The sequence below is a fragment of the Bombus vancouverensis genome, chromosome 13, assembly GCF_051014615.1.
Source record: "Bombus vancouverensis nearcticus chromosome 13, iyBomVanc1_principal, whole genome shotgun sequence".
NCBI lineage: Eukaryota > Metazoa > Arthropoda > Insecta > Hymenoptera > Apidae > Bombus > Bombus vancouverensis.
In genome coordinates this window covers 10,243,456-10,258,741 of record NC_134923.1, presented here as the reverse complement: position 1 = coordinate 10,258,741, position 15,286 = coordinate 10,243,456, and the positions used below count along the sequence as shown (strand labels likewise).

The following is a 15,286-nucleotide window of genomic DNA, read 5'->3' as shown; positions in this document are numbered from 1 at the left end:
CTTTGAAATATAAAGTTGCGGTTAGGAATCAGGTGCGCAGATCGTGTGAATAGAGCACAAACGAGCAGGTACTGCGCAGCCTTCGCTGCTCGAGCAACAGGTAGATACTGTGGAGAGAGGCGAAGATGGGAATGGAGCGAGTGTGCCACTCGGATAGACGGATCCGAATGCCGACGACGAGCGGGACTGGACGTAAAGGAACGCTCACAATGCGGTGACGAATGGTTCTGTGCTGTTTAGATCGCAGATAGCGCTATTTGGATGGCATTATGGAATTTAGTCCTTTGTCATCCAAAGAGGGTGTGTACTGTTCGTTTGTAAATTATGAGCTTGAAACGTTCTCGTATAATTAATTGAAACTTGTTTTTGCAGATGATGGTGTCGGGATTTATGCATTTCTTATAGCGTTATTTGTGGTGCATCGTTTATTATAACCTATGAGTTTCCTACAGCTTTCTATGATTGGTAGAAGTTTATTTTTGCAGATGAAATTTACGAATTGAAATAGCGTTCAGAGATTCGATCGTGTCATCCAGAGGAAGCTGCAACGCGTATCATTTGATTTTGAACTGTGAGCTTGAAACATTTTCACATAACTAATAGAAGTTTGTTTTCGCAGGTGACGGTGTCCAGATGTACGAGTCTTTCATAGCGTTATTATTCAAATTCATCGAAACGAAACTATATGCGTGAAGGAAACGAAACCTTCCACGAGAATTGTTCCATGAAAAAGCCATATGCATTTACAAAACGATTATGGGGAAGAGAGGACTGGAAGTTATCTACCCAGTCACACCGCCATAAGTACACTGTAATGCAGCCTCTCTTATCGGCCTTATTAATCATTCAACGAGTGTAACATGGTTGCATGAAATAGAAAGAACGTATCGCGCAATTGTACGTAACGAGAAGGTTAACAAATTGTACGGCTAAGGATGTCATCTATCAGATCGACTCGTGTTACGATTATCACACAATCTGTCTCGAGACTCGTGTCTGACGTTCTTTACGTCTCTTTCAGCAATAATGCAACTCGCATACATCATTGCAGGTACCGTTTCAAAGTGAATTATTGAAAAGTGAATTATATATATATATGTAAATTTTCTCTCGACGTGAAATTCCTTTATTTGTGATATATAGAATTTAATCTGTATTTTACATTTTTTCTAAAAGCGAATTTTTTTTTTGTTTTGGAGGGTATTCCTTTGACAAGGAAAATTCAAATGAGGTTATGAACTAAGCCTCAAAATGATTTTGAATATATAGAAATTAACCTATAGCGAATGATAAATATTTTGTAATTTAAAAACACTCAATTTTCAGAGAAAAATTTACAAAGAATATGCTTGTAACTCTCCAGACTAAGAAATCAATTTTTCAATGTGAACAAATATTATTAGAATACTCTAAACATCCTAAATTAAAGTAAAAACAGAAAAATATGCGGATGCGACGAATAACTTGCGAAATAAAAATCTACAAGTACAGCGCGTTCTCATAATAGACAGAAATTAGAAAATTCAAGATTCCGTATCTCTTAAACAAATCAGAAACTAGCAAAATTAATCTCGCCCTAATTTCACGTTTAATCCATCATATTTTATTTTGAGAAAGATGCCTAATACCAAAGCCAATTTACTATGGAATCTTTTGCTATTCGAACATTGCAAGAGCAAAAGTTTTTAGAATAGAAAATTTTAGATGCCTTTTATTTCTTATGCAGTTTCATCAACAGCGTCATGCAAGCAGAGTATAATAATCGTTCCCCAGATTTCACGAGGATTTCATAATCGCGATAAAAAGTAGATTTATTCGTACAGGTAGTAGAAACATAGCAGGTCAGCCAGAGATTCGATTAAAGAGCTCGCATACGTGACTGGTTTCGTAGGATTTACTTTCCATTGAACTCGAGCATCTCAAAATCTAGCGCTGCATTATCTCAGAGTTAATCGAAAGAAGCTTCATCAGACTCTTCGTCTGTTTCAGACAGACGGTTGCCGAAAGCTAGGTTTATTAGAATTTAGATTATAAGATGGATGTGAAATTCTGTTCATTATCATGTCCGTCCATCGTCTTCAAATTGCAGATTCACAGCACTTTAATTTATCTATCAGATAAGTTTCGCTGAATTAAAGATTCGACACAGAGAATGAGGGAAATGTCGCAAAACAGTGGAAGATTTGCACAAGATCCTTCAGCTGACTCCTACACAGGAGGTGCTGGTTCTACCATGAGGAACTCTGGTTGAATTTTCATTAGAATTCATCAAACCACCTTCGGACTTCATTATACTGTAATAGTGGAGGGGCTGCATAATAGCAGACTCACTGTACAGACCTTATTTGCATACATTAAAAAGGAAGATACAGTGTATGGGATGCATCTTCACACTTTAGAATGCTAGACATATTGTAGGCAACGCACCATTGTTAGAACATTATACTTCTTCATACATAGTAATGAGTAAATATAAGATAGTATTGCAGAATATGTTTTCACATGCTGTAATAATATTTATGTTACACGTAAATACAATGCACAATGTATTAAATTAGTCAATATACTAAGGAGAACATTGTTTTGTATGTTATCGCATTGATCAGATTTCCAAACACTAATATGGTACGATAAATATGTAGACTATATGCATGTTAATATTTCTGTGCTATGTACCATATACTACAATAATAGAGATAACATAGAAAAGCAAAGAAACATTATCTCACTCCTTTTAATAAATACACATCTAATAGAATACTTTGTATATTATTATAATAAACGTCGATATCATTTCTACATATATCACGATGTATCATGATACTGGATGCGCTATAAATTGTGTATTACTTTCGTATCTCGTGTATATCAGCAAATATAATCGTGGCATTCCCTCATAACCCGCAATACTAGATAATATGTATTATACAAACACAGTTCTCCATATATCATTCCGGAGATATCTCCATATGTTACAATGCTACATGTTATAATGCATAAAACATACTGAACATCTCAATCGACCCAATCACAATCATACGCACGTCTATTTCCATACTGCATCAATAAATATACTAATCACAAAAATACTAGTGGAATAAATATTCCATAACGTACAATGACAATTTTCCATAATAGATCTCCATCGATTATCGCATTAGAATACCGAACAACTAAATTTCTTATCGACCATGCCAATATTGTTGCGTTTTATACATTTGTGCAACATCTGCATTGTAATATACAAATTTGTTGCAGAACACCTCCTCGTTCCAATCATATTTCACTACTCGTAAACATCTAATTGACAAATATTTATAAATGTGCCTATATATAAAAAGAAAAAAGAAAATTTCAGGATTAAAGCATATAATGTATAAAATGCATATCCGTCACCCTAATTGCATCTACGCTAAGGAGAAGAAAGATAAAACTCGAGTGTGAATACACATAACGCGTAGAGTACGTATTCGCCACCCTAACTGCAGCCACACTAAGCAAGAAAAAAAAACGAGAATTCCTGCATTACCAGGGAGTGATTCGATCAATCGAAAGTGCAGGCGAGAAAAACAGCTGGTCCCAGGGTCACTGGGTTCGTCCGTTGTGAATGGACCCGTACTCGACGTAAAGAACTGGTGGTGGGGGTTCAATCATCGCAATGAATTACAACGAGCCAGTCACCGAGAGTGACTCACTACGCTGCTCTAGCCGCTGCAGCTCGATAAAAGTCTTTTTCTTTGCCCTCCTCGTGCCGGAGGAATTCGAGAGAGCCCCGGGGAGCAGAAAGAGAGGCGCTCAAGGAACGCTAACAGAAGCGGCCGCTTATGAATCATCTGTGTACGCGGGCAAAATGCTTCGGCGAGGGGACACACAGTACAGTCGAAGAACAAGAGGACTTTCGTTCGTCGCGACTGCCAACCTAACGGGATTTCTAGTGCTCTTAATGGCTCCCTGCTAACTCTTTGTTCCTGGGGTTGTATAACTGAATTTCGAGATGGAAATGGGAAATTAGTACTAATTGAGGATTTTCGCTTTCGGTAACGACAATTTCTTATTTTACTTGTTTAACAAGCTGTGCTGTAGTAGTCGTAAAGCGTGCGTAGTAATTGCCTTGTTATAGTACAGTAGTCGTTTAATTGTTTGGCGAAGCTCATTTTTATTTTCTATGATGTTAATTAATAAGTTTCATAAAATAATTGTTTCTACGACGTGAAGACATTACAGCATCTGTTTAGTTCGGGAAATTTGAAATTACGTGGTTAAAAAATTTTACAGGTAGAAGGCTATCGGCAGAGTCGAAACATTGGTTATTGGTTATGCAACAATGATTCCCCCACCAGGAATGTTATCAGTAATGCCCACTCTTGGCAATTTACTACACGTGTCTTTCCAAACCCAATCACGAATTAAAATTCTTATTAAATCCAAACCTAACCTAGAATTAAAATGCTTCTTTTTGTTTAGCCGTACCCATCGCTAAGTGGACGTTTCTCGACCTATTTACAATGTATTTGCAACCTAATCTAGAACTAAGATTAATCTTCTATTGCACTGTTTCCGAATCGAACCTAAAACTAAAATTCTATACTAAATTCAAAGCTTCTTTTTATCTTAGCCACCACCGACTAGGACTTCCCCGATCTGGGTACAGAGTATTTTTCGGCACCGACCGAATCCAAACCTAAGCTGAAGAATCTAAAATTAAAATCTTATTCTGCTGAAGCCAAACCTAGCCTAAAATTAGAATTCTACTCTAGCAAACGTAAATCTAACCTAAAACTAAAATTCTAGTCTACCAAAGCGAAACCTAACCTAGAACTGAAATTATGATTCCACTCTCGTCTCTTAACCTTTAGCTAGGTTATTATAAAACATTCTAGATCTACTTAAAAAAACACTCCATACCCGATGAAATTCGCAATTCTGACATAACATCAAATCTACGATACATATGTATACATCTAACCTTCAAAGAGTCAACCTAACCTCGCATCAGTGACCAATTTCTATGTATCAGGGCTACGAGACGTTCGTTTCGCGGCGCATCGCCAGAATTCATATCGGCGAGAGAACCGTGAAAAATCGGAATCCACGTGAGCCAGCTCCTTAAGTATCTCTCGGTATCTTTTTTTATTTTTTCGAACCGGTCGCTCTCTCGAGCCGCGCATACCGTGCCAATTATTCTCCGCACGGAAGTTCCACGGCCTGGCGTGAGAGATTGATGCGAGAGTCGATGCACTCGGCGCTTATGTTTTATTCATACCTTTCACCGGGTTCGATAAGAAAATTATATTTAAAGCCGAACGCGGCCGAGTAATGTCGCGGGAAAGGAGAAAATCAATCCGATCCTCGTCTTTCTCGAAAGTCACGCCTCTTTTCTATTTTATTTGGCATCGAAGCTACGATGATCTGGGTTTGGAACTTCGGTTTCTGTAATTTTGTTACTTTGATCGTACATGCGGAGCAAATTACGCAATTATAACTATGACGGATGGGAGACGGTTCAGAATATTTTATTTAAGCTACTATTGTTCACAAATGTGTATATAAACACGAATATTAAACTTCCTTTGGTCCACTGTATGTAGTACATTGCACAGTGGAATATTTAATGTAATATAATTATGTTAAATTAATTGGAATTGAATTAATACGAGTTATAAGTCACGTTCACATAAATTAGGTCTACTATGGTCAGGTTAAATTGAGTCGAATAAATTAAATAGACGTGATCCGTTAAATGCATGATAATTTTCTAATTGAATTTCCCCTGCCTTCTTTCTCTAAACATTTTCAAATTCACAGATAGAAACTTTGCTCCATATTATAGTTGGCGTAGGACTTTCTCATCATGGAACGGTCGGATGATCGGCGCTCGTGAGAACACACGTAAGACGCGTCCTATGCAACCTATGCAATGTTCAACGAAGTAATTAGGTGATTGAACAAAAGACTTGCTGGTTATTACGTCTATGAAAGGCTTCTACGAATTGCTCTCGAAAGCACGTTCCATTAACCTAAGGCACAGTACACAGAAACATTTGATGGATCCACGGGAAATAGTGTCAAGTATTAGCATGTTTCGTAAGATGAAAATACATTTTTCAACATATGATATCGAAACTTGTAAATAATTTCAATATTACATATCAAAATGAAACATTTTCTTCTTCGTCTTATTCCGCATTGTATTCAACTTTTACTATAACGTTACGTAATATATCGCTAACAAATTTAACTGTAAAAGAATGAAAAGTACGTTGTAGAAAGTTGTAAAAGTACAGCTCAATTTCTAGCTACTGTACAACTCAGGGAATTTTAATTCAAATTAATTCGACGTAGCCAGTGATCAAGATTTTCGATTAATTTCTTTCTTTTTACTATACGTGTCAATATTCTTCGTTCCTTCACAACTTTAACAGTTTTTTCATATCGTCCCTTTTATTTTTTTCGAAATCGAAATACCCAACATTTTTGAGAATCGACTGTTCTGAGAAGAGACTGTGTTCTCTTAAGCAGATTACTTTCCAATAATTTGAACGAAACAACAAAAATTAATCGAAATCAAATCGCCTATTGAAACTATAAATTTGTACTATAAATTCCTAGTCAGCTAACGACGATAATTCTCCTTTCGTTTATCCAACACTTTCTTCTTTATCCCAAAAATCCTTGAGATCGACTGACCGATTGCATTCTCCTTTTTATCGAGACAGGCGAGATTTTGAAAACTTGTGGAAATTCAGCGTATAAATTACGACAGTGAAATGAAATTCACGTTCGAAATGGACGTACAACCATAACGCGCAGTCGATAGTTAGCCCGTAACAAGGGACTAGTTCTAGTGAATCATTTCGTCCAATTACGAAACGCATATGACTCGATTGCTGGTCGAACAGCGCCAACTATGTGACGTCGATGCACTAAAATCCTCGCAGAACAGTCACGACGTCACAAATCAAAGATGAGGCACTGTCAAGGTTAGCGATCCTGCGGTCAACGCTAGAACAAAGACAACCCGCCAGCTCGTCTCGCACGCTTAACAACATCTTGCCGTGTTAACACCCTTATAACGAGAAAGAAAAGAAGCAACCGAACTGTTAACCACTTGCAACCATATTTTTCATCGCTCGAAAGATAATAACCAGCATAGCGCTCGTAACTTTGGAAAATTTATGAAATATGCGAAATATCAAATATATTGGGTTGGCAACTAAGTGGTTGCGGGTTTTATCATTAGGTGGTAATGACAAAACCCGCAACCACTTAGTTGCCAACCCAATATATAAAATACGCAAAGTATACTTGTAATACGTGGCGGATGAAATAATTCTTTGCTGATAAGACACATTGACAAGACATTGATAAGACATTAGACAAATAGTCTAATTATAATTTACTACGGTCTTGTCTATTCTAATGGTTCAATTTTAATCGTTATTACGCGTAGACATTGTTACAGTCGTAAGGAATTAGTCATTGCTATAGTTGATGACAATGCTTCGCACGAAACGTTAAAGTTTCCCACTCTAACGAAGCATCTGCACTTTGTATGCTTTGTTAAAGACAAGTTGTCTCGATTGACGAACGAATCTACGTTGTTTCTCAAATTATCGTTACGACGATTGTTCTTCCAATTTCTATCATCGCCGGAACGAGCAACAGAAACGTTTGTTCAGAACTTGTAACTTCAAATTCTGCCACCAACTGGCGCCACGTAGAAATCGGCGGGTCAACGAAAACCAACCAGTCGGATTTCTCTCGTGTACTTTTCATATTCGTATTATGTTATTTCCTATCGTACAAAGGATTAAACTATAATCAACAATCGTAACCAGATTGTTGAGAATCGTGGATCTTAAAATAAATGTAAGGGAACACTTAGATTATACTTAGAATTGATATCAAAATAGTTTCAGATTTATCTAATATGTGATTGACAAGATATTCGTGGATATAAATTTGCACACGCCTCAGCATTCTCTCTTTGTCTCACCATTTCCTATACCACACTACTCGCCGAACAGTTGCATTTATCTGTTTTACGAGACGCTGTGCGCGCACATACTTCCACACACTCGTACTCATATATACGTGTCACCACTACGCGGCTAATCTAGTCTAGCACACAAAATTACACGTATCTCAATACAGATAAACCATAAAAGCAACTCCGTTAGGCGCATAATTTATTCGATAACCGAGTGGCCTCCTAAAGGTTCAACTTCGCCTCTGATAGCAGTCAGATCGCTGAAAAATTGCCTGACATTACACGTTGTAACGCTCGCACGGTAGTTTTCACGCCGCCGCGAACCAACCAAGTATCTGGTCGTCGCGGATTTCCAGTTATTTACGAGCATTATTCAGCGGCAGAATGGGCCGCGAAGCTGTAATTACGCGACGCGGAGGCGTGTTCCGCGCCTCGATTCCGCTGCGCGTCGAAAAAATCATCGAACAATCTCTATATTTATCAACGCTCTGGACACTGTTGCACGCTGGAGATCGTAGCCGACCCTCGACACTCGTCGAATCTTGAAAGCGGACGACGCGCGTGTGCTTTCGAAGGGCAGAGTGCAGATGAACGTATGGAATTAACACAGGCTTAACGCACGATAGCGATAATACGTAGGATGATACCGAACCTGGGTAACAACGAAGCTTAACGCTAACTTTACTAGGCCCGGTCGAACGACCGAATTTGAAATTCAATCTGAGATCGTACACGTTCATCGTTATTTCTTTTGTTCGTCTAACTGTATGTAAATTCTTAAATATTGTCTGACCGATCCATTTCTTTCTTCCCTTTTCTTATTTTTTGCTTGTTTTTTAACGCGACAGGTCGTTTAACCGGTCGATAAATTTGCATCTTTTTCTAAGGTTCTCCGACTGGCACGTTGACTCCTCTGAACTCGGCTAAGATGTGACGAACTATAGTTGCATGCATCTGAATGTGGTATGCGTTTGCTTCGTCGTAAGCACTCGAACAATCCGACAGAGCCCGTGTCAGGTAACGCATAAACACAACGCAGTCTTATCGGATACTTTGAAGGAATACTTTTCAAGAATAAATTTCCTTCGCAATGATATTTTTTATAAATTGAGGGTATTTAAATGGAGTATCGTCTCGAGGGCCACAGAGTGCAGACGGAAGCCTACGAGAAACCAAATACGACAGGGAGCGAACGAATCTCATAATATTCGGTATATCGGACTTGTAGTTTGTTTTAACGCCGAATATGTCAAATGTTCAGTGAGAAGATTAGCGGGAAACATACAGAGAATATACAAGCGAGGAGTGTTGAGACGAACGAAATTCCAAGTTTGAAAACGGAGGAATTGAAAATGAGGATGATCAGTTGGACTATCGTCTCTCCCTTATATCGCGTATAAAAATGAAAATATACGATCGATTGCTTTATTATTGGGTTGGCAACTAAGTGGTTGCAGATCCTGTGCCTGAAAGAGTTAACAGGCAGTTAAATGGCAAGTCCATTTTCAAGCGTGATTTATGGTTTCTAAAATTGACTTGTAAGATTGAACGATAATATAAAGGAGACTTCATTTCGCACAAGGAACTTGAGAAGCTTCATTTGTTTTATGTATAAATAGTATAAAGCTTCGTTTGTTCGCATAGATGCCCATGGCATAAAAATGATACAAATATTGGATTGGCAACTATGTGACTGCGGATTTTGTCATTAGGTGGTATTGACAAAATCCGCAGTCACTTAGTTGCCAATCCAATATTATTTATGTAGTATCGGTGGAAAAAGGCCTGTGGTGGTACTCGATAGCAAATACCACCGCTCGACACTAACTAGCGTCAGACGACGGTAGCGCAGTGGTTAGCGCCTTAGGTTGCGAACATTCGGAACCCGGGTTCGAATCCCGACGACTGGAGTCCGATTTTTCTTCCACGATACAAAAAATTCGGCCTACTCAGCAGCGACATCTACAGCGCTTTAAGCAGCTCAAGATACTATTTCTTTCAGAAATAAAAACAACGTAGGACAAAGTAGAATAGAAGAAGCTAAGAGCTTCGAGTCACAGAGGTGTTTCCACTTGTCCTTTCGTGTTCCTCGTGACAGTCCTAACGAAAGCTGGAAGAAAGACGGCGACATGGAACGACACTGGCCTCTTACGTCTCGCGACGCATAGAGAAGCTAAAAGGTTGGCAACTAAGCGATTGCAGATTTTGTCAATAGATGGTATTGACAAAATAGATGGTATTGACAAAATCCGCAATCACTTAGTTGCCAACCCAATAGAAAAGCTACATAGGTACGATACGAGTTGCAACAGTTAGAAGTTTGACTTGCAATATATCTTGCAGATAAACAAACAGATATTTATTTGCATGGGTGGGATAAAAGTTGAAATCTGACAGGCATCTTCGAAACTTTAATAGCTTCGTATCTCCAAAATTTGTAACTTTCAGATCTTCGCATCTCTGTTCGTCGCAACGAACATCTCGATAGTCATCAACGACACTGTATCGCGACAATCTTTAAAATACTAATTTGGATTGGCGACTAAGTGACTGCGAATTTTGTCATTAGGTAGTATTGACATTAGGCAGTTTTGTCATTAGATAGTTGGCAACCCAATAAATACTCATCATGTCGTTGAATACGCATGCACAGTTGGAGGATCAAAAAATTTGAAGATTCGACATTTTATTTACATACTTATAGTTTATGCTGTCATACTGTTCGAATTAATTCCGTATAATGGGGAATTTATCGCGATATTATCGAATGAAAATGAAGTTGTACGGTTCCCATGGAACAGGCGAAATTTCCATGCAACGAATTTAATGAACATCGACAGTCATTGGGCGCGCTCTGGCACGACGGCCTACTTCGGCCTGGCGCCAAGCGTAAAACGGGAAAAGAATCGTACGATTCTTAGCTGTGCAATGTGCGATCGACTCGATCAAACGATCGTCGAGCTCTGTTTCAGGTGAAACGTTCGACTCTGTTTCCTTATTGCCATATTTCCATTAACAGTTTCCTACGTTTCGATATGGAAATCTCGATTCAACGTTGATCTTTGGTGATGGCAAATTTTTATTTTCATTCGTGGGAAATTCAAAGGCGCGCAAATCTGCAAAATATCCAACATAGAGTGTTTTACTTTTTGTAATTTCAAATTTCAATGTTGAAAATGACAACGCGAGTTCGCGCTCGCTAACCATACACAGATGCGCTAGTTACAATAAAAAGTAACTAGAAGATAGTTCTAGATATAATCGATAGGTTTAAGATATTCCTTTGTTTTTTATCCCTAGCCCATGTAAGAAAGTGCAATAAAGGTTTTTCGGCTCAGAACGGTGTAATAGATTTATCCAACGGATAAAATAATAGCTATTGCGATCCTAACCTCTAAATACAGAAATAACAACATTTAATAATCCACGGAATAATTAAACTCGATTCATTTTTTCATCGTTGTGTAATTATATTACGAATTATACAGGGTGGTTGGTAACTGCTGGTACAAGTGGAAAGGGGGTGATTCTACGCGAAAAAAGAAGTCGAAAATATAGAATACAAATTTTTCGTTCGAGGCTTTGTTTTCGAGAAAATCGACTTTGAATTTTTGCTCGGTACGCGTGCACTTTATCGCGTCTCGTTAGAGCGGATCTCACTGTAGATCGTTGTCTCGATTGACGTTATTTCTTTAATTTTTTAAATTTTTATTCCATATTTTCGACTTCTTTTTTCGCGTAGAATCACCCCCTTTCCGCTTATACCATCAGTTACCAACCACCCTGTATAAGCGTCCATTAGGGATATTTGGTAGAAATAAAAATTTCCATTTCTTCGGCTACGCCCGTAAAGATAACCGTATGGAAACTCCCAACAGCTGAACCATCTTTCTATCGTCGTGTTTCTTCTTCCATCAAACTGCTCGATCACTGACTCGTGGCGAGCGTACGGTGTGGAAGGCAATCGGGTCGAATCGATGTTAGATAATCGCAGTTTTCCGATTCAGAGGCTTCAAAGTGGCAACCAAACCGGCAAAAGAAGGTCGCGGAGAATATATTTCGTCGCAATTATTAATTCTTACATCGATCGTAATTAATCGCGAACGCTGAACAGACGGCCATCAGAAAGACGACAAAATGTACAATGTGTTCGAGTTTTTAAGGTTCCAACAAGTTACACAGATGAAATTTATTTTTCAACATATCGGTATTTACGTAGAGATCGGACTTTCTTAATTAAAAAAGTAGTGTTATTTGAGAGGATTACTCGTCGATGAGAAGCAATTGGGAAGATCGTCGAGGTAAATCATGGAATTGCACGAAAGTAAAATACTGTGTGAGAAACTGAGTGTTTTTGCAGTAATTGGTAATTGACAGCTACGCGAGTAGATTTGTACAGATTGATTGGGACAGTTGTTGAACTAGTAGCTAGTAGGTTAGCTGCTAGAACGGAAACTTGCTAGCGGCGAAAGAACTCGCGCGGTTGGAAAGCATCGTTGTAAAGTAAATCCGCTTTTCAGTGTATTTGTGCTGCGATGGTTTTTGTAGAGAATAGGATTTTTGTACTTTTTAACTTTCGAATGGATAAAACTTTGGCTGTTTGTGTCGTCAGATGAAAATAGAAGTCTACGAAACTTTGAATCTTCAGATTGTCGAGATTCGTAGAATTTCAGGAAAAGGGATCTTCGAATTTTCAGATCCTCGAGATCTTCAAGATTCTCAAATTTCGGATCTTAACTTTAGGATTTCGGAAATTTTGCAACCTTAAAACCTGATCTGAAATTTTCAGGTGTTCCAAATTTCTTGAAAAAAGTTCAAAACTTGCCTCACATGTTCGATATTATCAAAAATTTAAACGTTCAGATCTTCGAACAACATATCAATTTTGAAGCCTCCGAACCTTTAAATTTCATAACTTGAACCCAGTTTTCAAATGTACAAATTTTCAAACCTTCGAGTCTTCAAATCTTGAAATGTACAAATTCTCAAACCTCCAAATCTTGGAATGCTTAAACATTTATAAACCTTCAAACCTTCAAACTTGTATACCTTTATATATCAATCCTTCAAGATTTGAAATTTTGAAATGTACAAATCGTCAAACCTCCAAGTCTTCGAACGTTCAAACCTTTACAAACCTTTACAAACCTTTACAAACCTTCACAAACCTTCACAAACCTTCACAAACCTTCACAAACCTTCAAACCTCCGATACCATAAATCTTCAAATATCTGATAATTCCCAAATTTCCAACGTTCCTCTCAACTTCTCAAACCCGCAACATCTGTAAATTTTATAATTTCCACGCGTAACGGACCATTTGCCCTGCCTCTCTCAATTCCAACCCGCCATCTACGTACAACAAACAAGCTAATACGTAGCTCTACCTCTACAAAATTTCTATGTAGCACAAACTTCGACAATAACGCTAGAATCTTTATCTTTCTAACCTGTTAGCCGAACCTGTCGAGGTTCGCACGAGCATCTCCGGTGTACGGTACGCGGTGTAACGTGTCTACGTAGCGGTCACGTGCCGGGCCGGGTATCCTCTCCCAGAAAGCGGGCTATGCCTCGTGCCGCGGCACAGATCGACGCGGAAAAATGCGCGTGGAATAATGCGTGCAGCAGGACGGCGCCAGTACGCGTTGCCCCTCGCTCCTCTTCCTCCTTGAACGACGCCGCGCGTCTCGCACAGACGACTGTGAACGAAGAAGTGGGGACTAAGGCTCCAAAGGAAGGGTTAAGAGAGAGGCATGTATCATGAAAGAGCAATAGAGTTGCGCACGAAAGTATTCCAACACTTGTGATTTTTCTTCATCTTATAGTTTCAATGTTACTTTATCATCAATAAAAGATCGTTTTAATACATTTTTATGCAAATTTCATATTTTTTTTTTCCCACCATATAATTCATTCCGCTGTCCTCGTCGGCTCTACGATGACCCGGAACTGATGTCACATTTCGATGAATATTATTAAAATATCGATCATTTTTAAATACGGGTATCCGACGATAGTTAGGTATAACGCGGTAATTAGGTTCCGGAAAAATGTATTATACGAAACGAGGAACTGACGCGAAGTAGTGTTGGGTTGGCAACTACGTGATTGCTGATTTTGTCATTAGGTGGTATGGACAAAATCCGCTCGATTTAGAGCAAACTTGAAATTATTCGAGTTGTGCCATTATCAATGCCAAGTTACGTAGAAAAGCACCGTGTACTTTTGCACATTTTCTAAACATTTTCCTATTATGCACGTTCTGTGCGATTTGTCGCTTTCGAGTTTCCTGTAAATCCATAGAAATCTGCAATCTGATGATGGAATACCTTGTTAGGTCTAGAGATTTATCTTCTAAAAAATGCCTGATGTAAGTTGATATATAGCTATACTAAATCATTTTATATATTTTCTCCGCGTGTAAAAGAGAATAAAAAACAAAACAAAAAATTCAAAATTGATACACTAAGAATAGTAATTTTTCTGCTAGCAATTTTCTACCATATTGTCTGCTATAGCAATCTGTTTCGTGCCATATATTATATCCGTTGCTATTATTAAATGTAAATCCATTTTGTTAAATTACTATGTCCTTTTTTTACACTCCTTATTTTATGAACTTTCTCTTGCCCACCACTGTATGTTATTATGCACTAAATTATCTTGTAATTTATATCACATATATATATATCACATATATATGTGTGGCATGATTATTATTATTATTATTATTATTACTACTATAATTCGTATCTGGTGTTCAGAACGATTCGAGTGATTTCTCGTCGATTCGTTCGACAGCTACCGTACGGAGAGGATTCGATGAAAACAGCTCGTCGGCGTTTTTTCGAGGCCGACAACACCGCGGAGAATGATCAGAACGAGCAATCCCATGCGGAGGCGCCGCCACTCCGAGAAAAACGATCTGGCGAGCAGACATCCGAGACAACTTGCTTTCTTTTTCCTGCCCTTCCCTCTCCCGCCTTTCCAACAACCGCTGTCGTCCACCCTGTTTCACTCCGTCTCTCCACTTTTCATTTTTCACTCTTTTTCGTCTTGATCCGTTTGTCGCCTTTTTTGCTACTCCCCCCATTTTTCTCTGTTTTTCCCAGTTAACCCTTCCCCATTCTCATTTGCATTCTATTCTTCGGCTTTTTCATCCTGGTTAAGTAGCTTCTTCTATATAGTCCTTGCGTCTTTCTATTTTCTCGATCTTCTGTGATAGATGTAATGGCGTGTAAAGAAAAAGTTGAAATTGATACGCTTTGAATTTTAGTAATCGCTGTGCTGAACAT

General features: G+C 38.4%; 1 protein-coding gene and 1 long non-coding RNA gene across 2 annotated transcripts in view; one reads left to right on the top strand and one right to left on the bottom strand.

Moving 5' to 3' along the window:
* Positions 1–15,286, bottom strand: part of GEFmeso (Guanine nucleotide exchange factor in mesoderm) — a 93,838-nt gene that overhangs the window by 25,317 nt on the left and 53,235 nt on the right. The window lies entirely within an intron of this gene.
* On the top strand, positions 165–2,704 carry LOC117161919 (uncharacterized). The gene is made up of 3 exons (XR_013059968.1): positions 165–300; positions 373–1,051; positions 2,090–2,704. It is a non-coding gene; the product is annotated as an uncharacterized LOC117161919 (long non-coding RNA).